Here is a 25,651-nt window from a genome sequence, read left to right as displayed (position 1 = left end):
CAGGCACATTTTAATTTACTTGTTTTCCTGAATAATCAGCTGATATTATTAAATAGTAAGCCTGTTTTTAAATATGGTCTATAAACCAAAAGGAAAACATATTTGGATGCCCTGGCGGTCCAGTGGTTAGGACTCCGGACTTCCACTGCCGGCGGCCTGGGTTCGACCCCTGGTCGGGGAACTGAGATCCTGCAAGCTGCTCTGTGTGGCCAAAAAAAAAAAAAAAAGGAAAGCATATTAAGGAGGTTCTTTGTTTTAAGAGGACATGTGGGTAAATACGAATCTCTATTGGTGCCATCCAGAGTGTCTCCTTTAGATTTTGTTTTAATAGAAGATTCATTTAACCTTATTCAGTGAATCTATTGATTCTTTGTAGTAAAATACGTATAATATAAAATTTTCCACTTTAACCGTTTTTAGTGCACAATCAGTAGCATTAATTGCACCGACATTGTTCCACCACCATCATCACTATCCATCTCCAGTACTTTTTTCATCATCCCAAACAGAAACTCTGGACCAGTTAAGCAGTAACTCGAATCCTCCTTTCCCCCAAAGCCCTGATAACCTCTGGTCTATGAATTTGCCTATTCTAGATATTTCATATAAATGGAACCATATAATATGTGTCCTTTTTTTGTCTGACTTATTTCACTTAGCATAATGTTTTCAAGGTTCATCTTTATTGTAGCATGTATCAGAATTTCATTTCATGGCTGAATAATATTCCATTGTACGTATGTATAGACTTGCCCTCATTGTTCGCAGATTCTGTAGTTGTGCATTGGCCTTCTGGCACACTTATTTGTAACCCCAAAGTCAGTATTTGCAGCACAGAGAAGCCATACATTTGAGGTACACAGCATGTACCTTTCAGCTGAGACTCTGCCTTCTTGTTTCAGCTCTCATAGGGTAAACAAGTGTCTTTTCCATGGTCTATTTAGTGCCATGTTTTTTGCATTGTTGTGCTTTTTGCTGGTGATTTCACTGTTTAAAATGACCCACAAGCAGAGTGCCAGAGTGCTGTCTAGTGTTCCTAAGTGCAAGAAGGCTATGATGTGCCTTAGGGGAAAAATACACGTGTTACGTAAGCTTCTTTCAGGCGTGAGTGACAGCGCTGTTGGCTGTGAGTTCAATGTTAATGAATCAATAATATATATTAATAAGGTATCTTTAAACAGGAATACACATAAAACAAGATTATGTATAGATCAACTGATGAAAATGTTATGATCAGTGTCTACTACAACTTTATAGACTATAACTACCGTACTTATTTTTACCAAATAAATAGAATTGATCACATTTTCTTTATCCATTCATGGATACATGGGTCGTGTCTGCCTTTGGCTATCGCGGTTAATGCTGCTATAAACATTTGCATATGAGTATCTGTTTGAGTCCTGCTTTCATTGCTTTTGGGTATACACCTATGCCCCAGTGGAATTGCTGGGGCATATGATTATTCTACATGTAACTTTTGAGGAACCACTGAACTGTTTTCCTCAGCAGTTGCACAATTTTACATTCCCACCCTCAGCGTACAAATTAAAAAGAGCAACAAGAGTTCCAGTTTCACCACATCCTTCCTAACACTCATTTTCTGGGTTTTTTGGTTTTGTTTTTTGCTTTTTTTAATAGCTATACTAGTGGGTATGAAGTATTGGGGGGTTTTTTGGTTTGTTCTTCTTGAAATATATTTGTCATATAACACTGTGTAAATTTAAGGTATACAACATGTTATTTGACACATTATATGTAATATGATTGCCGTTGCAGCAGTAGTTAGCACCTCTGTCGCATTACATAATTATCATTTCTTTTTCTGGGTGGGAATAACTAAGATCTTGTCTTTTGGCCAGTTTGTTTATTATAATATGGTATTGCTGTCTATATTCACTGTACGGTGCATTAGATCTCCAGGACCTACTTGTCTACTGGTTGCAACTTTGTCCCCTGAAGCAACATCCCTCCTCTTCCCCCATCTCCCGGCAGCCACCATTCTATTCTCTGTTTTCTCAAGCTTGGCTCTTTTAGATTCCACATATAAGTGATATCATACAGTATTTGTCTTTCTCTGCCTGGCTTATCTCATAGTAGGTGTGAAGTACTGTCAGTGTGGTTGTGATGTACACTTCCCTAATGACTACTGATGTTGTGCATCTTTTCATAGACTTTTTGCCCATTTGTATATCTTTGGAGAAATGTCCATTCAAGTCCTTTGCCCGTTTTTAATTAGGTTGTTTGTCTTTTGTTCCTGAGTTGTAGGAGTTCTTTATGTATTCTAGATGATAAACTCTTATCAGATATATGATATGTATATTTCTCCCATTCTGTGGGTTGTCATTTCACTCTCTTGATAGTGTCCTTTGATGTACTTTTAAAACTAAAGTTTTTAATTTTAATGAAGTTCAGTTCATCTATTTTTTGTCATTGTTTGCTATGCTTTTGGTGTCATCTATTAATTTTTAATTGTGTGTAAACATCCAGTTGTACAGGTTTCAAAGTCCAAAATTGTAAGAATCCTTTTTCACAAATGAAACTTAGGGGGAAGCACCTTATATCTGAAGCCTGTACACCTTCAAAATTAATGTCATTGAAAAAACATTAATTCTGAAAATTGTCATTGAAAATTAATGTCATCGAAGGCTTTTAGAAGTAAATAAGACACCAAAAAGAAAAAAGAAAAAAAGAAAAGGTCATATAAGCTCTATGCATGTCTATTCTAGAAAATGTTAATAGATATAAAATGGAAACAACAAAAAAATTGCTTTCAATGTTACAAGTAGTTAAATAGTATGATATTATGTAATTGTTAGAGTGAACATTTTGCTCCCTATTCTTAACTTTTGACCTCAACCCCAGCCTAGACTTAAGTTTTCTCTCAACTAGAAAGAACAGGGCAGAGCTGTGTTTTTCAAAGGGGGAGGGAGGACCTACTCCCAGGAAGCATTTGGAAATGACATGAAGCCTTTTGGTCAAACCCCACCAACAAATAGAGCTTGTTGTGGTAACTCGATCACAGGGTGCCATCCCAGACCCTGTATGTTGTGGGGAAACGAATAAATTACAGAGGATGGGCTGCCGCTGAAGTTTGCACGTGCGTGCTTCAGCCTACATTTATTAAGGAGATATTTACTAACTGTCGTCACTTGTCTAAGCAGTGGTTTTAGAATAGTGAAGTATATATCCAGTCTCGTGGAACATATAGTCTAATGGAAGAGACAGAAGTTATCCCGAAAAATCCTACAATTATAGTTGTGATAAGTATTGAAAGAAGAGCGCTTTGAGAGCGGTTAATGGGAGGTATTGGTCTAGACAGGAAAGGCTTCCCTGGGATTGATGAAGCTAGTGTCATCCAGGGGAAGGAAGTATAGGAGGAGGAAAGTTGATCTAGGTTGAGGGTCCAGCACTGACTACAAGGCAGTGTCATGATGGACCGGGAGAGAAAGGCAAAGATGCTGAAAGGCAGAGTCAGCAGGAGTTGCGGGTGATAGGATTCTGATAGAAATTGGAGGAGGAGGAAGTAGGTGCGTAAGATGACTTTCAAGCCTCAGCCATAAGTGCCAGGGAAGATATGGTACCACACACTGGGTTAGGGAGCCAAGGTGGAAGGACCAGGGTTTGGAAGGGAAGAACACGAGGCCACTTTTAAACATGTTAAGATTGAATTGCCTTTGAAATTGTTATCCAAGAGGAGATATCAAATGGACAGTTACCTATACAGATCAGAAGCCTAAAGAGAGGTCCCACTGAAGAGACAAATTTTGAACTCACCTTAGGGGCGGTGGTTAAAGGAGGATAGACAGGAAAGTGTTAGGTCACAGATCCCAGGGAAAGAGAGGGCTTCAGAAAAGAAGCTGTGGCAACTGATGTTAAGTCAGGAACAGGAAAGCTCGAACATGCCTCCCCCATGCCTGCCAACACCTGCACATTCGTGTCTTCTGAACCTGTCCCCCTATGTCCCTCAGCCGGTGCCTGTACCTCAGACCCTTTGCCAAAGGGAAAGAAACTGTCTGGCATTTTGTGCAAGGGAGTAATGCATGCTGGGCAGCTGAGGATAGAATGCATTGGTGGGACCCTCCCTTGTTTTCCCACCCACCCTCAACTGTCTTGGACCCCCTCTCACCTGCATTGGCAGATCTTTTTAAGCATCTGTATCCTTCCCTTGTTTGACTGGCACCTCCTCCTTGAAATCACAGACTCTGTCTTAATCATTTTTTAATTTCCAGCCCGTGGCATTGTGTCCAGGGCATAGCAGGTACTCCATAAATATTTGGTGAATAAATGAATTATTGAGCAAATGAACCAAACAACCTATTAATCAATCTAGAAGGGGTTTTCTAGGTTATCATCGCTAGTTACGAGGGTGAAGCTTATGATCAAGAAGTGTGATGCGGGGAAGCGTTTTCACCAACAGAGACGTTGCTATATTTAAAATGGTGAAGAAAACTTGAATAGTTGATCACGTGTGTTTGCCTTCAACTGTGAAATGGATCTGAAAGTTCCCAAAGATCTTATCCTTCAGCTGTGTAGGAAAGATGCGAAGTAGAGAATAATTAAGGAAAACATTCTTTCTAAGTTTTTATTAAACATTGGGGTGAAGATATGAGTTAATACTTTAAATTAGAATAGAACTTTTCTTATTATAAACTTAAAACTTTTCAAATATGTATTAAATGATACATTATTCAATTTCACCTTGAAACAGCTTATCATATATGGCTCCAGATCACTGCAAGTATTCAAATGTCTTATCAATTTCAATACACGTATTAAAACTCCCATTTAAGCCTGAAATGAAATTTCTTCAAATTTTTTTTAATTTCTGAAATGAAGGTTCAGTGTTACACTCTTTTAAGTGTCAGCCAATATTTTAGAATTAAAAGCATATATATATTATTAATTTTATTGAAGTATAGTTGATTTACAATGTGTTAATTTGTGCTGTACAGCAGTGACTCAGTTATACATATATATATATATATATATTCTTTTTCATATTCTTTTCTATTATAGTTTATCACAGGATATTGAATATAGTGCCCTGTGCTATACAGTAGGACCTTGTGGTTTATCCATCCTATGTATAATAGTTTGCATCTGCTAATCCCAAACTCCCAATCCTTCCCTCCCCCATCCACTCTCCCCCTTGGCAACCACAAGTCTGTTCTCTATGTCTGTGAGTCTGTTTCTGCTTCGTAGAAAGGTTCATTTGTGTTGTATTTTAGATTTCACATACAAATGATATCATATGGTATTTGTCTTTCTCTGTCCGACTTATTTCACTTAGTATGATAATTTCTAGGTCTGTCCATGTTGCTGCAAATGGCATTATTTCATTCTTTTTAATGGCTGAGTAATATAGAATTAAAAGTATATTTAAAAGCATGTTTATATTGTTTCAAGTCAGAGCCCAATAAAAAAAATGTATTTTCGATGATCTTTCACTGTCTTTGTAGTTCTGAACCTTTGATTATTTCGGTTCAGAGGCTGTTGGTGAGAGAGAGAGTCTAAGTCTTAGTGCCACTTTCTGAGTCCCTCTGGTGAGTGCTGAGTGTGACTCCTGGGAGGGCGGTGTTTGCCCAGCTCATGAGTGAGCGGAGGTGAGCTCAGCCCACACTGCCCTCTTTGCTCAGTGCTGGCCGTGTGATGGCAGCACCAGTAGAAAACCATAGGACTTAGTTATCAGTCATTTCAGACCATGTTTCCGTGGAGCGATGCCCGTCGCTGTGGTGTCCCCACTGGGGGCCACTGTGCTGCCAGAGCCCAGCTGTCCTTAGTGAGTGGCTCTCCCCAAGGCCAGTCTGCAAACAGGACGGTCTCCTTAAGGTCCCTCTGCACCTGAGGTCTTAAAGTTCCAGTAGTCTTGGCTCACTCGTGCTGTGTGTTCCAGACCATGTCCCTTTTGTTCAGGCAGGGATCAGAGTGTCCCCACAGGGACCCAGGGGTTGGCACGCCCCGCCCTCGCCTCCCGAGGGGGCTGGTTGATATTCCTGAGCCACAGGAGATGACTTCTGTGCCGGGACCCTTGGCTCCAGCAGGGGTAGGACAAGGGGCAGAGGTGCTGATGAGAGAGCCAGAGGGTGGGATGAGCCTGGCTCAGCATCCCCTGCACTGGCTCTATCTGCTTTCCCCCATCTGTCCCCAGCCTCTCTTTCCCTCCACTGTTCCCTTGCTGCTGCTTTCAGATCGGATTTCTTACTTCCCTCCACTCACGGGGACACTGAACTGTGTAGTTTCTGTGTTTCTAGTCTCTGACCGCCTCCCTTTCCCTCTCCCCTCCCTACTGTCTCACTTCCTTCCCCCCTTCCCACCCCCTCTCTTTCCTTCCTCCTCTCCTCTCTCTTTTTTTCTGTGTCTGTCTGTCTGTCTCTCTCTCTCACACACACATACACACATACCCCTACACCTCTTTTCCTGCCACTGAAAAATCAGCAGCCTTCTGAGATTTCCATTGTTTTGCTTTGTTTTTTTACTTCTGGGTCAATTTAAGGGAGTAAACTATAAAAGAAAAGAAGTCCTCTTTCTGTCTCCACTGGACCCTCCAACAACCCGGACCCTGTACCAGCAGCTGGAGGGCCAAGGTGTTAGCAGAACGGGCTGAGCACTTGGCTTGCTGGGCAGGACTCAGAGCCCCCCCGTTAGATGGTGCACGAGCTGCCTGTCTCATCACACTTCCCACACCCCCTGCCCTTGTGCCCTTCGTCATCCATGCCCGGCCCCTGTAGATGGTTGAGTTTGAGACTCCTGGATAAAGAAACACAATGTCACAAATAGAGAACAGTCATTCCTTGTCTGCAAGGGACAGAAGCATCGCAGAATGGAACTATCTTTCTTTTGCACAGAACTAGGTATAAAGGACATCTTGCCACCTGAAGGAGGCCAGGCAGAGGGAACTGCAGGGGAGGGTGCAGTGGGGTCTGAGGAGGTTTTGTAAGTGACAAACAAGAAATAATTATTCAGTTATATATGAGGGCAGAGAAAATGTAGGTACAGTCCCAAAACAGGAGGCGTTTCTTTTTCTTCGTTTTTTTTCTAATGATTATCTTGGTGTTTTTTTTTTTTTTTTTTTTTTTTTTTTTGGCTGCGTTGGGTCTTAGTTGCAGCACACAGGCTCTCTAGTTGAGGCGTGCGGGCTTAGTTGCCCCGCGGCATGTGGGATCTTAGTTCCCCAACCAGAGATCAAACCCGCGTCCCCTGCTTTGGAAGGTGGATTCTTTACCACTGGACCACCAGGGAAGTCCCCCTTTTTCTTCTTTTTTCAACAGTATTTCTTCCCCTTTATCAACCTAGCATGATGATGAGAAGTAGAGTTGGGAGTTAAAAGTTACTTCCAGGTATGTCAGCAGAGGAGGTGAGGGGAGGGAAGTTCTTGGAGGAATGGGTAACCTGCTCACATCAAGAAAAGTTCATCACAGGGAATTATATTCAATATCCCGTAATGGATAAGAATATGAAACCGTAATGGAAAAGAATATGAAAAAAATTAGAAATATATGTATAACTGAATCCCTTTGCTGTACAGCAGAAACTAACACAACATTGTAAATCAACTCTACTCCAGTTAAAAAAAGAGAAGTTCCTGAGAGGAGCATGCAAGGGACAGGGACCTCCCTTACCTGAGAAAAATGAGTACGCTAAGGAGAGCAGTCTTAATTTAAAGCTAGAATCACAGGTAGATGTTCTTACTCACTTCTTGTCCTGTCTTGTTTTTTCCCCATCCACGCCTCTCATTTTGGACCACTCTGGGGAGGAGGAGATAAGTTATGTTCACTCAGTGTGTTCATTCGACAGCTATTTCTTGAGCAACTTAAATACACCAAGCACTGTTCTAGGCACTAGGAATTCAACAGTGAACAAAACATGGGGCTCCCGCTCTAGTGGCAGGTGAGGGGTGTCATGGGAAAAGTGAAAGCAGCATCACGAAGAAATCCCACCTGCCGTATCCCCAGAGAATATGACTCAGGTAATATACCATCATCCTCATATAGGACCACAAAAAAGTGGTATTGAAAATAGTAAGGGGCAGTTTGAAGGAATTCTCTCAGAGGATTTGCTAGCGCCCTTGGTTAGCCCCACTGATGACCTTTTGGTGCTTTGAAGGATCTAAGGTCATTCCTGACTCAGGCCCTTCACACTTGCTGTTCGCTCTGTGAAGGAGGATGGTGCATTCTCACCTTGTCTCAGCTCAGAGTATTCGTATTCAGACAGATTTTGCCCGACCACCAGACCTAGGGTATATACCCTCCCCCACCACCTCGCCCAATCCCTCCCATTATATCACATGTTTATTTTCTCTGTAGCAGGTCCCCTGACCCCATAACGTAGGCTCAGGGAGGGGAGGAAGCTGGCCTGTGTGGTACACCTTTGCATGGCCAGCACCTAGGATACTGTCTGGCATTAGTAAGTACTTGATGAACTAATTAATTTTATTTTTTTCTGTTTTTAAAAAATTTTTATTGGAGTATAGTTGATTTACAATGTTGTGTTAGTTTCAGGGGTACAGCAAAGTGAATCAGTTCTACATATACATATGTCCACTCTTTCTTAGGTTCTTTTCCCATATAGGCCATTACGGAGTACTGAGTAGAGTTCCCTGTGCTATACAGTAGGTTCTAATTAGTTATGCTTAACAGGGGGAGAAAGGGGAAGGATAAATTAGGAGATTGGGATTGACATATACACACTACTGTATATAAAACAGAGCTAATTAATTTTAAAATGCTATTTTCAGCATTATTTCCCCGCATAAACTCCATGCCAACCAAATTAACCTTCCTCTTCCCTTTGTCCTGTCTTTCCACTGCTGTGCCTTTGCTCCTAACATTTTCCTTTCCCCTCCCCCAAGCCCAACCCAAAGGATGCTTCCTCTCCAATCACCTCTCTTACCCAAAGTCAATAGTGACTTGTTCCCTCAAAACTGTTTTTATCTGTGTCAATTTTTTCTATATCAGTCCTTTGGTACTTTCTATGTTTTATTGTGTGTGTGTGTATGTATTTTTACACATACATTTTTACTCCAGATATACTGTAAACTCCTAGAATACAGGAAGTATTTTAAAATTTTTCCTTAATGTCTAGCAAAATGCTTTCTACATAATTGGCACTCAGTGATGATTTTTGGGGTTGGTAATGGGTCTTCTTTCCAGTACAAGGGTCAGAAGCAAGATTTTTGATGTGGGTTGACCCCACAATGCTTTTAGGCCTTGGCATGTAAACTTGATGGAAAGGATTTCCCTTTCAAGGTTGACTTCAAGAGCACTGCTGTAGGTTAATATTTCTTGCGTGGCGTTTCTTGTAGTGTACTTGAGAAATTTCCTAAGTAGTTAATGAAGCCGGGTAATTGCCAGTATAATGTGAAATTAAAGCAAAACAAATAGGAGATTGCAAATGGAATGAACTGTTTAAGCTATTTATAACTATATTGGGATCACAGAGTAGTGGTGATGCAAGAAATAAGTCCCAGCTTTACTCTGGCTAACTAGAGGGAGCTATTTTTCATTTCAAATAAAAGTCAAAACCAGTTTAAGATCATATGTTATGTTTAAAAGGCTTAATGTGGCTAATATTAGCATGTTGTTCTTTAGTTCAGTTAATGTGCTCAAGGACTTTGGTCTCTTCAGGTAAAAATACTCTTCAATACAAAATAAACTCACTGGAGTATATTTCTTTATTGAAAAACTGATAGAGGAAAATTAGTTTTGATGCAGTGATTATATTGCAAGATGGGGCAGGTGGCAAGGAATGGATTAACCAACTAACACACTAAGGAGGGCTCCAGGCTTCCCCGCCTTGACACAGGTCATAAGACACAAAGATGGTAGCTTTTTTTTTAAATTTATTTTTTATTTTTTATTTTTGTCTGTGTTGGGTCTTCGTTGCTGCGCACGGGCTTTCTCTAGTTGTGGCGAGCAGGGGCTACTCTTCACTGCGGTGTGTGGGCTTCTCATTGCAGTGGCTTCTCTTGTTGCGGAGCACAGGCTCTAGGCGTGCGGGCTTCAGTAGCTGTGACTCGCAGGCTCAGTAGTTGTAGTTTGTGGGCTGTAGAGCACAGGCTCAGTAGTTGTGGCACATGGGCTTAGTTGCTCCACGGCATGTGGGATCTTCCCGGACCAGGGCTCGAACCCGTGTCCCCTGCATTGGCAGGCGGATTCTTAACCACTGCACCACCAGGGAAGCTCCAGAGATGGTAGCTTTGACAGCACCCCTCTGGATTGAAGAAGGAGAACACACCTGCTGTGTCTTGATATATAAAGTATTTTCTGAATTTGTGTCTTTAGATACTTCTAGAACCCAAACTGGGTCACATGATTACCCATTTTTATTGTATCACACACGAGAGATGATTTTGGTTTTATATCCCTCACTTCCACCGATGAAACCCTAAGCTAATTTAATAGGGTTGTGTTTTGGGCAGGCTCTGAAGTGGTTATTTAATTTTTCTTAAGTTCTGAGATTGATACTTTTCTGAAAGAAACAAGTGGAGAAGGGAGAGAAATCAAAAAAAGAAGGTCATACGTGGAGACCCTCCACCTCCTTATTTAAAACTCATCTGTGTATCTGGGTCATTAGCACTGCAGCAGGAATGTCTCCCCAGTCAACGCACACAGTGATGGGTGTTGCAAGCTTTATCTAGCTGGACCCATCTTCTGTGCCCGTCCACCTTGAAATAGACACTGCCTCAATAGAATCGATGAAATGAGTAGTTTATAAACTCCTAACTCCCGTTCTGCTACAGGCATGGTGTCCCTCTCTGTCTTAGGCACCTCAGGCTGCTGTAACAAAACCCCATAGATGGGGTGGTTTAAACAGCAGACCCTTATTTCTCATAGTGCTAGAGGCTAGAAGTCCAAGATCAGGGTGCCAGCATGGTCAGGTTCTGCTGAGGGCTTTCTTCCTGACTTGCAGAGAGAAGGCTGCCTTCTCACTGGCCTCACATGGTGGAGAGAGTCAGCTCCAATGTCTCTGCTGCTTCTTGGAAGGGCACTAATCCTATCATGGGGGCTCCACCCTCATGACCCTAAATGCCTCCCCAAAGCCCCACCTACTGATACCATCACATTGGGGGTTAGAGCATCAACATATGGGGGTGGGGGAAGACGAACATTCAGTCCATAACACTCCATTTACATGGATACTAGAGTGCAAAAGTAATTAATAATCAAGTAGTTTACAGGGGTTATTTGAAGGATTATGGGCTGATGCTGAAAGCTGGTGAAAGGCATCATGCTGTACGGCATCTCCCACACATTATCCTATTTCATCTTCACAGCTCTGTGATGTGGGAATTTATTACACCTCTTTCAAAGATGAGGTGACAGAGGCTCAAAGTTTTGAGCCCCAATGTCTCTCAGTCCCAAACTCAGAATTTTTCAACTACATCAAGGCTTGTACCTTGACCATGGAACTTGATTTTTCAGGCAGTTAGGCATAGTGGACCTTTGGAGCTAATGTTGGTTTCATTGGGTGGTTTCAGAGACTGTATGTATTTGGAAACTTTACTGACCAGTCATGTATCATCTTTCATAAGAGTTACTCTCCAAAATGGGTGAGAATATGCCCAATGTATAAGGAACACAAATGGAAAATAAAATATTCTTAGAAAAACTGGAACTTTGGTTCAGAGTGTGACTTAGTCCTCCAAATCTGTTTCCTTCCTCTCTGATATCACAACAGTATTTAAGAGCGCCACTGTTGAAGACCAGGGGCTCAGTCCCTAACCTTGCTGATAAGTCCCTCAGTGTTGTCAAGTGAATGAGTTAACTTCACTAGACCCTTGTCTCCCTTCTGCAGAATGAGGGAATTGGATGAGATCAGCGGTTCACAAACTTTTTGTTCTCAGGACCCCCTTTATGCTCTTAAAATCATCAAGGACCCCAAAGAGCTTTTGTTTATGTAAGTTATAGCTTATTGGTATTTACTCATATCAGAAATTAAAACAAATTTTTTAAAATATTGATTCATTTAAAATAAGATTAACCTATTACATATTACATATTACATAAATAGCAAGACAAAAACATAATAGCAAAAACATTTTATGAAAAATAACTGTTTTTTTCAAAACAAAAAAAAATTAGAAGAGTGGCATTGTTTTGCCTTTTTTGCAATTCCTTCAATCTGACTTAAATGAAGACAGTTGCACTCTCTTATCTGCTTCTTACATCCAGCCAGTTGTGACTGGTTGTTTGGCCAAAGTGTAGGAAAAAGATTCAGCCTCACGCAGATGTATAGTCGGAGAAAGAACCTCTCGGAATCCTGGAAAGGGTCCTGGGGACACCCCTGTGTCCTCAGACCACATTTGGAGAACCACTGGTCTAGGTGATGTTTAAAACCCAACCCAGACTCTGATTCTGCTTGGCTTTCAGGAAGCTTCACTCAAGGTCCAGATCTCTGTTTCCTCATTTAATTATCTACATTTCCCACACTGGAGAATCAAAGCTCAGTAGAACATCATCTCCGTGCTTAAAAGGGCTCTCCGTCTAGTAGCAGGATACTTATGGGGCCTGCCATGTGCCGTTAGCTCTACTTGATGCTTTTATATGAACCACTCGTTTACAATCATATTTTAAAACAGGTACGATGATCACTGTTTTATAAATGATGCAGCTGCCTCAGGCAGACAACAGTTCAGTGGATTATCCACGATCACATAGCAATGGAGAGGTGAACCTCACGTGTGAGCCCAGGTCTTCCCTGAAAGCTCCTGCTGTTTTCATTACATCACGTGTCTCCTCTCGTCTACAAAGTAATGGAGAAGGAAGGGTCTCAGAGGTCCCTTCCAACCTCTTACAGTTTATGATTCTGTAGTTCTGCTTTACCAGTCACATAACTCATAGCTGTGAGAACTTGTGGTTAGCACGAGGTCGATTAAGAAGGAGGGGGAGGGACTTCCCTGGTGGTCCAGTGGTTAGGACTCCGTGCTCGCACTGCAGGGGGCGCAGGTTCAATCCCTGGTCGGGGAACTAAGATCCCACAAGCCGTGAGCCACAGCCAAAAAAAAAAAAAAGGAGGAGAACAATATTACAAAGACTATCCCAGTCACTTCCCCTAAAGTGAAAAGTAAATCTCTTTACTCTTATCATTTAGTCAAAAAAATGAACGACGACTGGTATTTCGCTAGTCGGGAGGAAGTATTGAGAATGTCTGTAGTGTGCAAGGCTCTGTGGTGGCCATGGTAAGGGAACCACAGTGACAGTCACAGTTTCCGTTCTCCAGAATTCTGTCGTGTGGTTGGTGAATTGAGATGTAGACACATGTGGAGACCAGGGAGCCCTCCTACGCTGTTGGTGGGGATGTAAATCGGGGCAGCCGCCATAGAGAACAGAATAGAGGTTCCTGAAAAAACTAAAAATAGGAGGGGCGGGCTCCTGGCCCCGTGTGCTCGCCACCACCCAGCGCCCGCAACAGCCGCAGCGCGATGGCCCCGGAGCCAAGAAGGGCAGTTTGGAGCCCCTGGATAGCGGGGAGGGTATGCTTGGAGACGGCAGCTTTCACATAACTCTGGAGAAGAGGGGCTACATGAAGGCCAGGCTCTGGACTCTAGAAGCCGTAGTAGAACATCCAAATGCAGTTCGTCAGCTTCACATGGAATTCTTGAGAGCGAGATCGAATGTCACGCGGACTTTCATCTTTTCTGCCAGTGAGGACAATATGGAAAGCCAGTGGGAAGCTGTAAACGCTGCTGCCTGTGACCTTACCAGAGAAGCAGCCGACAGAGGTGATGCTTTGGGCGCAGGGGGGGATCTGCCAGACATCGTTGTACAAACACCACAAGGATGAAGCTAGAATTTAAAAACTTTTTCGACTACAGCTAGAGGTTTTTGCCAGGAAAAATGTGAACTTCTGGATTGCAGAGTACTTTGAACACACTGAAGAAGATGTGTGGGCTATGGAAGTCTTAAAAGAATCCGGAAAACCCGTGGCAGCCACTGTGTGCATAGGCCCAGAGAGAGACATGCATGGTGTAACACCTGGAGAATGGGCTGGAAGCTGGTGAAGGCAGGGGCTTCAGTCGTTGGCGTGAACTGCCGATTTGGGCCCTGGACCAGCCTGAAGACAATGAGACTCATGAAGGAAGGCCTACAGGCTGCAGGGCTGAAAGCACTCTTGATGGTGCAGTTCCAGGGGCTCCACATGCCCGACTGCGGCAAAGGAGGGTTTGTGGATCTCCTCGAATATCCCTTCGCACTGGAGCCCAGAGTTGCAACCAGATGGGATATTCAAAAATACGCCAGAGAGGCCTACAACCTGGGGGTCAGGTACATAAGGTGGGTGCTGTCGATTTGAGCCCTACCACATCCGGGCAATTGCAGAGGAGCTGGCCCCGGAAGGGGGATTTTTGCCTCTGGCTTCTGACAAACATGGCAGCTGGGGAAGTGGTCTCAGCACACGCACCAAACCCTGGATTAGAGGCCGGGGCTAGAAGAGAGTGTTGGGAGAATCTGCTGCCGACTTCGGGCAGACCTTTCTGTCCTTCAGTGTCAAAGCCAGATGCTTAAGGAGTAACGAAAGAAAACACTGAAATAGCAGAATGGAAAGAAATCCCCCTCAAGCCCCATCTGGAACCCTTCCTCGCCTCTATCCACAGCCCACCACGATGTCTCCAGCTGCTGAACAGCTAATGTGCTGTCAGTTCAACATAGGATGCGTACTGCATTCCTGCTGTGCTTAAGCTCCGAGCAGGATGCTGAGAGGAGATGCAAAGCTGATGAGAAAGTCTTCTCGTCCTCCAGGTACTTACTGTCCGGTAATGCTGCAGGACATGCTTTTGAAGAGCATCAAGCATAGTGAAACTTGTCTTTTAGAGTGAATTTGAGGTTTTAGAATAACCAGAAGTCAGTGAGCAACAAACCCAGTGATTAATTCAGGTGACTAAACTAGGTGCAGAAGGAGGATAGAGCAGCATTGTAAACTAAAAGTAAAGTAATGAGTCTGCCTTTCTTAAATGATTTGTATAATGACTCCAAAGGCAATCCCAAAGGAAAAGATGCAAAAATGTTTTAGGATTTTTTGAAATAATCATATAACCTTCCAGAGTGATTACTTTCAAAGATGATTTTACTTAAAGGTGTTAGGTCCCAGAATTTTTTAAATGTGTCTCTATAATCACAAATAGCTAGATTATAAACTACTAAGGACAAGGACAATGTGATAGGCTTCTTATATTTTTTCTTAAAGTATTTAGCATTATGCCAGGCATACTAATAGATGCTCAATGAAATACTTAATGTAGATTGTTTAAAATAAGTGAAAAGAGATAAGCAGTTTTGGAAGACCTTTTTAAAAGTTAGAGTTCAAATCTATCTTGGTCTAATATTTTCTTGACTTATGTTTGAGCTATTTGCTATGTGCCAATTTCTATTTTCCAAAACAATGTATCAATTTGTAACAATTAATAAAATTAAAAATAATTTACCTTTAAAAAAAAAACTAAAACTAGAGCTACCATATGATCCTGCAGTCCCACTCCTGGTCATATGTCCAGACAAAAACATGGTTTGAAAAGATACATGCACCTCTATGTTCATAGCAGCACTATTACAATAGCCAAGACGTGGAAACAACCTAAATGTCCATTGACAGATGAATGGATAAAGAAGATGTGGAACTCAGACATAAAAAAGAATGAAACCATGTCATTTGCAGCAACATGGATGGACCTAGAGATTATCATACTAAGTGAAGTCAGTCAGACCGAGAAAGACAAATATATGATGTCACTTATACATGGAATCTGAAAAAATGATACAAATGAACTTATTTACAAAACAAAAATAGACTCAACAGACATAGAAAACAAACAGGGTTATCAAAGGAGAAAGGGGAGGGGGATAAATTAAGAGTTTGGGATTAACAGATACACACTACTATATATAAAATAGATCAACAACAGTGTCCTACTGTATAGCACAGGGAACTATATTCAATATCTGGTAATAACCTATAGTGGAAAAGAATCTGAAAAAGAATAGATATATATGTATAACTGAATCACTTTGCTGTACACCTGAAGCTAATACAATGTTGTAAATCAGCTCTACTTCAACAAAAAGTTATTTGTTTGGGGGAAAAAAAGACAGAGACACATGAATAGCGTTTTGAGAGATGAAGTGGGAATAATAAATGACAAAGGAGTTTTTCCTAAGATGGGTGCTCCAGGAGTGTAAGGACAAAATAACTCCTCAAGGAAAGCTGCTGGCAGAACCATCTAGCTTTGAAGGCTGTGCCAGCCTCTAACGGAGGGTTAGAATCGGGCCGGACAGAGTACAGAGGTGGTGTGTGCAGTCCAGACATGAGAAACCATCCAGAGCAGGAAAGGTGATCAGTCTCTGAGGGCAGAAGTGAAGTGATGGAACCACAGGACCTGAAGCACTGTGGGCTCACCCTCCAGAGTGGAGGGGGCTCTATCTTTCTCCCTTTCCTTCTGGCAGTTTCTGCCTTCTCTCTCCTCCTTCCCACTACGGCCATCCTTTTCCTCTCTCTCCCATCCCATGCCATCCCATGCCATCCCATGCCATCCCATGCCATCCCATGCCATCCCATGCCATCCCATCCCATCCCATGCCATCCCATCCCATGCCATCCCATCCCATCCCATGCCATCCCATCCCATCCCATCCCATGCCATCCCATCCCATCCCATGCCATCCCATCCCATCCCATGCCATCCCATCCCATCCCATCCCATGCCATCCCATCCCATCCCATCCCATCCCATCCCATCCCATGCCATGCCATGCCATCCCATCCCATCCCATGCCATCCCATCCCATGCCATCCCATCCCATGCCATCCCATCCAATGCCATGCCATCCCATCCCATCCCATCCCATCCCATGCCATGCCATCCCATCCCATGCCATCCCATCCCATGCCATGCCATCCCATCCCATCCCATGCCATCCCATCCCATGCCATCCCATCCCATCGCATCCCATCCCATCCCATGCCATCCCATCCCATCCCTCCACTTCTGCTTGGCCCTTCCCCTTCCTCTTCATTTTCTGGCTTTCTTTCCCCCCCACTCCCTCTTTTCTCCCATCACTGTCTCTCATGTAGACTGAGACATTATCACCAAATATCGCATTTATTGAATAAAAACGTTACCTCCGAATGTCTTACACTGAAATTAAGTGCATTAAGGCTTTTCTACACTTTTCCAGGGGGAAGAAAACTGACGACACAAACTTGCTTTTTTACTTTACTGTGACCCTGGTGCTCTTCTCTTTGGGGTGGTCACCCTACATGGAAAACTTTTTCTCACAGGCTCCACCAGCTTTGCTCTTGAAATCATTGAAATTCCTGTTCCAGATGTTACTTGAAGGGATGACTTCGCTTTTCTAATTTTTATTGTATTTTCTGTTTTTCCCGACTGTTGGTCTCTGTCCTTGTGGCAGAGAACATTGACTCCAGCTGGCTGCCCACACCTGCAACTGCACCCCCAGTTCTTGGTGTTGAGCACACAATGAGGGGGCTTTAGTGGCACCCACCTCTCTCTTAAAGGTGCCAGAGCTGGTGCCCGGCTGGGGACTGGGGTCCTGCCTGCTCCAGAGACCCCAGGGAACTAACACTCGTGAAATGTGAGCCTTAACTCTCTTTGCTTCTAGGCGCTGAACACAGAAACCCAAAGAATCGTTTGCTTGTCCTTAAAGAGAGACTCCATGGCCACTTCGTTCCGATTAGAGGAAGTTCAGAAGTTCACAGAATTTCTGAGTAGAAGAGAAGGTTAGAAAATGTCAGCTGTGCTCCTCAGCAGTCTTGACTAGCAGTTTTCTACAAGCAGATTAAAAAAAAGAGAACTGTTGAGGCTACCCTTTGAATAAGCATTGTGTTCATGTCATTCCGTGTGCGTGTGTAGTGTGTCCCGGTGTTGACATTTATGCTACTGGTGTGGTGGCCTGGGGATGTGATACTGAGCCCACCCCGTCATGAATGATGTAGGTGTTCACAATGTCCTGAACAACATCTGCTTTGTGACAGATGTTCGGAATCAGTAATAAGAAAGGGCACGTGGCTAATCTCTGATAAATTAATCGAGTCGAACATCATCTTTATTTTTTAATTTAGGCAGATAAATGATGCCATTTGCAGCAACATGGATGGACCTAGAGATTATCATACTAAGTGAAGTCAGCCAGACAGAGAAAGACAAATATCATATGATATCGCTTGTCTGTGGAATCTTAAAAAATGGTACAAATGAACTTATTTACGAAACAGAAAGAGACAGACAGAGAAAACAAATTAATGGTTACCAAAGGGGAAAGGTGAGGGAAGAGGGATAAATTAGGAATTTGGGAGCAACAGTACACCCTACTCTATGTAAAAAAAAAATAATCAACAAGGACCTCTACTGTATAGCACAGGGAACTCTACTCAGTATTCTGTAATAACCTATATGGGAAAAGAATCTGAAAAAGAATAGATATATGTGTATGTATAACTGAATCACTTTGCTGTACACCTGAAAATAACATTGTAAATCCACTATACTTCAATTTAAAAATAAGCTAATTAATTTATAAATACATAAATTTAGGTAGATGGATTTATCAGCTTTTACAATGAGTCAAACAACAGAAACTACCTTTCACCCAGAATTATGGCACCTGAAAATGTTTTCTAGGCCCCCGTTTGATTAATGAATTGAAGAGGGTCTATGATAACAGTCACTGGAGGTTTAGCTGTTTTCTTCTTCCAAAGCAAGACTCTCAAGGTAGAAGAAGGCATCTGTGATCCAGTTGCTTCCCACCTTCCACATCTGCATCCCCATCCTAGCACACTGCTGAGGCCACCTCTGCATGAGTGAGCCGCTCAGCTGTTGCCTTGGAAGCACAGCTGCACATCCGGGCTCCATCAGAGTGAGTGTCCTTCTTTATAACCTACGGCAGGTTCTGGTTGCTAGAAGAATGTGACTTTTGCCTCAGGAAGACGACAACTCCACAAATTGCAGTTTAATACAAAGCTTTTATCATACTAGGAAAAGGTGACTTGCTATCACCCTTTACCCAAACAATGGTCTAGCCACACTTCTAAATTCAGCCATTTACTTTGTTCACATTCTTGAAATTCAGCAGTTATCAAGTGGGAATTTGACCTTTTTATGGCCCCTTTTAACAAGGAAACTATGGTCATTTAGTTCATTAATTCATTAATAAATTCATTAATTTATTGAAATTGAGCAATGTCTTTAAGTATTGATATATACCCAAAATGCCTCTGTTTGAAGCAGTAGCTCACTGTAGGTTTTCTGTCTTCTGTTGAACCATCTGCGGTCTGCATACCGTTAAATTCACAGAAATTTGCTATTAAAGTCTACAGCCTACGAAAATAAGGCTTGATAATTTAAAAAAAAATTTTCACAAGAGAATATTGTTCTTTTGTATCCTTTCTGTGTGCAGAGAGATTCTGGTGATGACTTTTTTTTAATTTTTTTATTTTATTTTTATTTTTGGCTGCATTGGGTCTTCGTTTCTATGTGAGGGCTTTCTCCAGTTGCGGCGAGCAAGGGCCACTCTTCATCGCGGTGCGCGCTCCTCTCACTGTCGCGGCCTCTCTTGTTGCGGAGCACAGGCTCCAGACGCGCAGGCTCAGTAGTTGTGGCTCACGGGCCCAGTTGCTCCGCGGCACGTGGGATCTTCCCAGACCAGGGCTCGAACCCGTGTGCCCTGCATCGGCAGGCAGATTCTCAACCACTGCGCCACCAGGGAAGCCCTGACTTTTTTTTTTTTAATTTTTGTTGGAGTATAGTTGATTTACAATGTTGTGGTGTTAGTTTCTGCTTTACAGCAAAGTGAATCATATATCTTCACTCTTTTTTAGATTCTTTTCCCATATAGGCCGTTACAGAGTATTGAGTAGAGTTCCCTGTGCTATACAGTAGGTCCTTATTAGTTATCTATTTTATACATAGTAGTGTGTATATGTCAATCCCAATCTCCCAGTTTATCCCTCCCCTGTTTTCCCCCTGGTAATATGGTTAGCACGGATTAAGTCTCATAAGGTTCCAAGCATGCCGTTGGGTGTTTTAACCTGAATATAACAGTTGAGTCCAGGCTCTGAGACCAAGCTGCTTGGATTCAAATCCTAGAATACTATTTTCAGCGAGGTTTGACTTCCTAGTTTTTACTTGGAATAAGTACGTCACTTTATCTAGTCAAGAACTAGAGCCTGTTCCTTTGTCGAGGACATATATAAGCTTCCATACCAAAGCCAAGAATCAAAACATTTGGTTCACTAGGTCTTAAAATGTCCAGGGAATAATCAGGCCAGGCTCTGTGCCCCTGCTAGAGTGGCTGCTGTCAGTAGGCATGAAGTGCCAGTAGTATTCACCTGTTTGCGTGCACAAAAGGCTCCCACTCCTGGTATAGATAATAGATGGTGAGCCATTATTCTGGTAAATATTCTGCAGTTGGCTGGGTTCCTTACTTTATTCTAGTGTGAGGTATTTAGTCACACATCTCAGAAACAGGTGTGTCCCCCATGACACAGTAGGTAGTGTCATGAAAAGTTGCTTAGAAGTCACTTTTTATCATTTATTTTTATATTTTATTGAAGTATAGTTGAGTTACAATGTTGTGTTAATTTCTGCTGTACAGCAAAGTGACTCAGTTATACATATATATATACATTCTTTTTTATATTCTTTTCCATTATGGTTTATCCCAAGAGATTGGTTGTAGTTTCCTGTGCTATTTAGTCGGACTTTTTAAAATGAATTATATCGTACCTGGCCTGTGGAAATTCACAGTGCAGTGAATACGAAGATTAAACCTTTGGTCAAGCCAAAACATTTTTGTCATGTGATTTATCACAGATACCCCCAATTTAACTTGCTCTAAAATCTGAACTTTTTACAGTGGGTTATGGCTGCATGTTTCTTTCCTCTACCAAAAATATGTGTCCTGTACCCAAAAGAAACTGTGCTGACTCTATGAGTATTTAAAAAGGTAAGGTACAAAGGACTGTTTTATTAAAAACTATAGATAAAATGTATGGTAAAGATAAAAAATTTCTAGATTTCTAGGACCATCGGTGGTAAATTATGGTTGCTGTATAACCAGGCTGCTTCTGGATTTTTCAATTGTCACATATTCTTTTGGTCTGTGTAATATCCATTAAAGTCAGCAGAAATTGTGATGCTTAAGTCGAGGGCAGTTCTATGAAACATATCCCTTCTGGAACATCAATTAAGGTAACAAACAAAACACTGAACTAGCTTTTAACTATTACTGGACTTGCCGATGTAAAATTAATAGAGAATACATGAATGTTATGGGGATCGTTGGGATACCACTCCCTCTGGCTCATCTGTCCAGTAAAGCAAACCACAAACAACATTCTGCAGTGATTCTTAAGCAGCTGAGTTCTGCCCTGCCTGTTAATAAATGATGTAAATACTATAAAAATGAACAGACATCTAAACTGCAACTAGCAAAATGGTCCTCCTACAGATGTATCTTGTTTGTCCGTTCAGGAAAAATCTAGTACGACTATGAAAAAATAAATAAGAACCATAAACTGGCATAATTTGAATGCTCAAATTGAGGTCATTTTTATTCTAATTAAGATTTGAAAATAAAGGACTGTTTCTGCATGCTGTTTTTAGGAAAATAACAAGCTTGAGACAGGGACCATCTGTTACACTGACCATGTAACAAGATGTTAGATTTATTCATACATAAAAATGTAGCTTGCAGTATCATATGTAAGGTCTGGTCCTGCAGATCTGCTGTGATTATCTGTGTGCACCACACCACTCAAATTATTTACCTCTCTGTTGTAAGATTGACACTATCGCTGCATGCATTCCAACATTGTGTAACACACACACACACACACACACACACACACCCCTACACCTGGGGCAATTGATGGAAGTAATAGCATGTTAGCAAACAGTTTTATTAAGAGGCTTCTTCTTGAGATTCCAGAGATTTCAAGGAAATCTGAATGAGCACTGATTTTCTTTGTTTATATCTGTATTTGAAGAGCAAAGTCTGTGAAATTTGTTGGATTTACCTGTTCTCTGTAGCTATCAGGTATTTATTTAGCACTCATGTAATTTTGGACCTATGCACTGTACAAAACTCAATCATAGAAAGATATGCGCCTTAGTATACAGAAGAAGGACACAGACTTTCCAGGTGATGAGAGTTGCCTGTTATTTGATTAAACAATAGGATAGCCCTTGGATTCAAGGAATAAAATGAAATATTTCAAAGGTTTATTTTTCTAGTTCCTTACTAAGTAAAGTGATGTCTTACACACCCAAAAGGTGTTTGGGTGACAAAGGTACAGTTTGGTGCAATATTGCTAAAGGAGCTTAAGTTTTTAAATGTCACTGTACCTTCCATAGGCTCCCATAGGTAGAAGGGTTGGGAACCTCTTGTGCTGTGGCATTTATGAAATCAGCCAGTGTGAAAGGATTTCATCTATTAAATGTGAGTTCTTGGAAAGAGAAAGGAGTGATAAAGGTAGTTCTATTTTCCCTTCCCCCTTCGGATACCAAAACTACAGAAGACAGGCCTTTAAGGAGCTGTTTCTGACTGATTTTTAAAACTATGGTTTATTAAAGAATTTTCACTCTTCCTGCTTTCAAAAAGCATTTAGTACAGCTTGCAGTAAAAACACTGACACAGTAAGACTAAAAATGCATCAAAACACAAAGAAGGCAAAAGGCAAGTAGTAAAAACAGAGGAGGAAGAAGATAATTTATATATTATAAAAGAAGAAGAATGAATGAAAAGGCTAAACCCAAAGAGAAGTTACATAATTAAACACAAATCTTAGTTTCTAATCTCTATCAAGTATAGCAGGTAGGATTATGGGTTGCAAAGATTCCTTTTTTATTGAGGTATAGTTGATTACAATGTTATATAAGTTTCAGGCGTACAGCACAGTGATTCACAATTTTTAAAGGTTATACTCCATTTATAATTATTATAAAATATTGGCTATATTCCCTGTTGTACAATATATTCTTGTACCTTACCAATTTTATACATAGTAGTTTGTTCCTATTACTCCCCTACTCCTATCTTGCCCCTCCCCCCTTCCCTCTCCCCACTGGTAACCACTAGTTTGTTCTCCATATCTGTGAGTCTGTTTCTTTTTTGTTATATTCACTAGTTTGTTTTATGTTTTAGATTCCACATATAAGTGATATCATATAGTATTTTGTCTTTGTCTGATGTATTTCACGAAGCATAGTACCCTCCAAGTCCATCCATGTTGTTGCAAATGTCAAAACGTCATTCTTTTTTATGGCTGAGTAGTATTCCATTGTGTGTGTGTGTGTGTGTGTGTGTGTGTGTGTGTGTGTGTATATCACATCTTCTTTATCCATTCATCTGTTGATGGACACTTAGGTTGCTTCCATATCTTGACTGTTGTAAATAGTGCTTCTGTGAGCATTGGGGTTCATGTATCTTTTCAAATTAGTGTTTTCATTTTCTTCAGATACATACCCTAGAGTGGAATTGCCAGGTCATGTGGTAGTTCTAGTTTTATTTTTTTTGAGAAACCTCCATACTTTTTTCCACAGTGTTGGCACCAATTTACATTACCACCAACAGTGTACCAGGGTTCCCATTTCTCCACATCCTCACCAACATTTGTTACTTGTGGTCTTTTTGATGATAGCCATTCTGACAGCTGTCAGGTGATAGCTCATTGTGGTTTTAATTTGCATTTCTCTGATGATTAACAATGTTGAGCATCATTTCGTGTACCTTATGGCCATGATGGCCTGATGGCCTCCTTCGGAAAAATGTCTGTTCAGGTCTTCTGCCCATTTTTTAATTGGGTTGTTTGGTTTTTTGATATTGAGTTATATGAGCTGTTTATATATTTTGGACATTAACCCTTTAATTGTCATATAATTTGGAAATATTTTCTGTTTTTTGATTTAAAAAATTTTAATTGAAATAAAATACTCATAGCATACAATTTATCATCTTAACCATTTTTAACTGTATAGTTCAATAATGTTAAATACATTCACATTGTTATGTAAACAAGTGCCCATTCCCTCCTACGCCCAACCCCTGGTAACAACCATTCTACTTCCTGTCTTTATGAATTTGACGACTCTAGGTATCTCAGATAAATGGACTCCTACAGTATTTGTCTTTCTGTGACTGCCTTATTTCACTTTGCATAACGTCATCAAGGTTCATCCATGTTGTAGCATGCGTTAGAATATCCTTCCTTTTTAAGGCTAAATAATATTCCATCGTATGTGTATACCACACTTTATCGTTCATCTATCAATGAACATTGGATTGCTTCTACCTTCTGGATATTTTTAATAGTGCTATGATGAACATGAGTGTATAAATATCTCTTCAAGAGCCTGCTTTCAATTCTTGCAGAGATTCTTTAAGTTGAAGTTAGCTTGCATGCTCCTTGTAGACGGCCACAGCATGAAGTGTCCCTGTAGATGTTCAGGCTAATGCTTAGAGCTCCTGAGTCCTATGGTGCCCATACCTGGAATGTGTTGTGGTTTTGGCTTATCAAATGTCTATTTCTATCAGAGTAGAACATGAATATGATTCCAGGAATGTATTTAGTTTGGGACAATAATTTCCTAAATCAGCTACCTCCAATATGGACCTCCAGATAACTGAATAACTAAGACTTTCAAATACGTTTTTAGTAGTGTTTTGGTGAGCCAGTACTTGAAAACCAAAACAGGAGTGTTCCTTCTGACAGCCATTGGCCAATAGGTTCAGTGGACTATTCTCATAATGTGAAATAGGGCAACACTGTTAACATATAATAATGGCAAGAGCGCATGGGTCCTGTAGATACATAAGTTGTTCAGATCGTTTAGCTACTAAGTCAAAAGCAGGCAACTAGCATACAAATCATTTAAATTGTGAATGCCCTTCCCACTCTGATTTTAATGGGCCTTTTTCTAATTCTCACTCTTATTAGAATAAATTCCAACCCTGAATTCTCGCAAAAACTAGGAAAAAAAGTATTTTCTAATTCTTTGATTATTCACTTTTATTCCAGGTGAATCAGGTTTAGAGACGTTAGATTATTTTAATTTAATATTTTAAAACTATTTCCGAATGATCGTATGATTGCAGTTTAGTGTAACACGTCCTAAGAGAGGACCAGCTGAAGTTGTAGCTGTGAATAAAATTGGTTTGCTATCTTAAGAAAATGACAAAACTATTGAAATGTTTCTTTCATTCTTTTTTCGCTTTTTTTGAAGAGTGTCTTTGAAAATATTTTAGAACTGTAGTTTTCATGGATTTTAACCCAAGGTCTTTGGAATTGGAACTGGATCTCTATGACCATTTTGGTTGTTGTGTTTATTTATTTAAAAGTGGAGTTTATGCTGTTCCTGCAAATGAGATGATGTTTATAAATCGATGACATGTCCACAGAAGTAGAGACTGATGACTGTCAGTTTTTCAGGTCTGTTGTTTACTTTAATACAGGGATATTTCCTATCTCAAAAATCTCCTACTGCCTTCATATTAGCCCACTGTTAAGAGTGAATTTTGTGTTTACTTTTACTTTCTAGAAGCATTATACAAATTTCATCTCTTTCCCAAGGTAATCTGTATATTTTTACATTTTTTTACTCAAAATGAGGTAAGATTATTAAATGGATAAAAGCATGTAGAGA

General features: G+C 41.0%; 1 protein-coding gene and 1 pseudogene across 1 annotated transcript in view; both read left to right on the top strand.

Annotated features, from left to right (window-relative positions):
- The window catches only part of NR3C2 (nuclear receptor subfamily 3 group C member 2), a 375,901-nt gene that overhangs the window by 303,387 nt on the left and 46,863 nt on the right, over positions 1–25,651 (top strand). The window lies entirely within an intron of this gene.
- On the top strand, positions 7,903–14,504 carry LOC102998933 (S-methylmethionine--homocysteine S-methyltransferase BHMT2-like; annotated as a pseudogene).

This window comes from Balaenoptera acutorostrata, chromosome 5, assembly GCF_949987535.1.
Source record: "Balaenoptera acutorostrata chromosome 5, mBalAcu1.1, whole genome shotgun sequence".
NCBI classification, from domain to species: Eukaryota; Metazoa; Chordata; class Mammalia; order Artiodactyla; family Balaenopteridae; genus Balaenoptera; species Balaenoptera acutorostrata.
This window is presented reverse-complemented; position numbering and strand designations above follow the sequence as displayed.